Source organism: Phyllobates terribilis, unplaced genomic scaffold (assembly GCF_046119375.1).
Source record: "Phyllobates terribilis strain yellow unplaced genomic scaffold, ASM4611937v1 Scaffold_1__5_contigs__length_1240528914, whole genome shotgun sequence".
NCBI classification, from domain to species: Eukaryota; Metazoa; Chordata; class Amphibia; order Anura; family Dendrobatidae; genus Phyllobates; species Phyllobates terribilis.
In genome coordinates this window covers 615,222,619-615,225,518 of record NW_027362761.1, presented here as the reverse complement: position 1 = coordinate 615,225,518, position 2,900 = coordinate 615,222,619, and positions in this window count along the sequence as shown.

The window sequence follows — 2,900 nt, the reverse complement described above, 5'->3', positions numbered from 1 at the left end:
ACTAAGACTGTAAAGGACTTGGGGCTAGGACAGACCCCCACCTGGTTAAGGCTCCCCATTGCGTTGGTGATATGGACACCCAGTCACAGACCACACTGTGACCTTAAGAACTCAACCTGTGCGTCGTCTGTCTGTTAATGTTTTATGGTCATGCATATTATCTTTGTTTATTGTTTAGTCCCAGAGTACTAAATTCTACTAGGGGGGAATGTGTCACCCTGGCCTGGATGCCACAAATATAATATAGCTGTGTCTGAGAGCAAGGGGGAGGTTCTCTAGTCAAGGAACATTAGCATGCAATACCTCCTGTCTCAGGCCAGTAGGGGGAGCAGGCTGCCCCTATAAAAGCTGGAGCTGGGGGCAGGGTTAGGGAGAACTGGACAACCTGTCTCTGGATAGAGAAGTGTCCCAGAGCAGGGACAGACAGTTGTGTTGCAGCCGAAGAGGACGTGTGGCAGTAGGAGAGCCACGAGCCAGGGACAAGAGGCGAAGTGCGCCTGTCCTGGCAGACAAAGAGACTAATCTAGCAGACTTTGGTGTCTGGGGCTGTGAGGATTCCACGTCCTACAGCAGATAACCAGTCCGCAGGGGACTGTATGTTCCTTGGCCTAAGAAGCCCGGAGGCTCCGCCACAGCAGAAGGGACCAGCAAAGCCGTACCAGGCCGGGAGTAGAAAGGGACCCAAGTTGCAAGCCATACGGGCGAGAGGACACGGTGAGCTCGGGAATGTGGGCTGTTACACTACAAGGAGGGAAATAGCCAAAAGGAGCACAGAGAGCACGGTAGGCCTACACCCTCACCCTGACCAGGGCCAGCCTCCCACTTGTTCTCAGACATCCAGGCCCCCCTCCTAGCCGGGCCTGTTTCTGGGTCATATTACCTGTTCTAATAAAGACCCTGAACTGTTTAAGAGGCCTCCGTTTCCTGGCTATCGCGGTCGGAATCATCCCCTCCATCATCCATTATATATTCTGCCCTGGGGCCATACTCCTCCCGTGGGGAGTTGAACTATTCAGTGCCGCACATTTATATCAGCCCCAGCAGTCTGCACTGCAGCGGCGGTTAGCCCTGACCGCAATCCACGGGTGGCGTAGTCGGACATCACTTAAAACTTATAAAGGACTGCCACTGGTCTGACCACCCTGAGCCACGGACCGGGTTGCCACTACTACCCCCATAGTCTCCCTATTGCACGGTTCCGAGTGCCCCACGGCCCAGGGGGCGAGTCATATGTGCTTAGATCTAACACAGATTTAGCGCGTTAGCAATCAGCTAGCTGAAGACAAGAGGAGACAATAAAACTGCAGAAACAAAAACAGACTAGCAGATCTACATGGATCATAAAACTTGGTCAAGTAAGTGTGATGACCTTAAAGCGTCATGGCTTAAAAAATGTAGATGATTGAGATATATATACCAATGAATAGCAGCAGAACACATATACCGTACATACACACATTTTCACACACATTTACCGTACATGCAAACACATAATGTACGTACACATACCATACCATACATACACACACAAATACCGTATACACACATACACCGGGCATACACAGATACACATACATACACACACATTTACATACACATATACCGTACATGCTCACACATATACCGTACATACATACACACAACGTACATACACAAGTACACATATACCATACATATGCACATGCTGTACATTCACAGATACATATACCGTACATGCACACACAATGTACATATACATACACACATACCGTAAATACACACACACTGTACATACACACACACATACATTGTACATAAACATGTATGCATATACATACACATATACCGTACAAACATACACAAAGATACACACACCTACATAAACACATACACAAATACTACTCTTCTATATCAGGTGTTCAGATGAACTATGGAGGTGGCTGGCCACATCATGCAAAGTTGTCCTGTGCAGTGAGCCTCCTCGCCCGACCTCTTCTTTATGATATCATGCTGGGAATGGAACAGTGGCGGGAGCAGGAGAAATACTGTAAGTTCTGCTCTTCCACCACTATTGTCCCCAGTGTTCTGGGCAGCCTGGGCCCCCTGACTACAGGTGAACATTCACCATTGGGACGTGCCATGCAGGAGGACAGAGGCTGCAGTCAGTGAGAACACTCACCATTGGGACGTGTCATGCAAGAGGACAGAAGCTGCAGTCAGTGAGTGTTCACCAGTCTGGTGAGGAAAGCGTTCATTGGCCAGCGTCTCTCTGCCTGCATGATACACCATCTTTTTGAAGTCCACAGTCCTGCCCTCTGCACACTGCTCTCTCCCCAGCTCTGGGTGTCAGAATGGTTACCAGTGGAGGTGAGAGCAGCCCCATGCTGCTTGACACTGGGCCCCTTTCACTCCTGCCCATAATCTTTAATGAGTGTCTCCATAATGGCTGTGTGGGATGCTGCTATGGGCAGTATGTGCCTGCAAGGGCCCCCCTCCACCTCCGGGCCCCAGTACAGTTACACAGGCTGTATGTGCGCCCGTTTTGGTGCCTGCTTAAGGCTGCTCAAGGTCATTTTATTGAGCTTTGCAGCCACTCTTCCATGATGTGACCAGTTTAACATGCTCAAGCTGCTGGAAGGTCTTCTAACTAAAATTCTAACTAAAGTAATCTTGCAGAAAATAGAAAACAATTAACAGGGCGGGCCTGCGAGGCCCCAGGTATGCGTTCTAGGGTTTTTAAACATCCAAATCATTTCATTTTTTTCCTTTTTCACATTTTCTTCCCCAAATTTGTTTTGGATTAGATTTGACCACAAAATCTGATTGGGAACCAAATCGATTCAGCAAAAATTTAAAGTGTAAAGTGTTCCAACACCTTCAACTACCCTGGAAATACATCTACGACACTCTCAGGTCTTCCA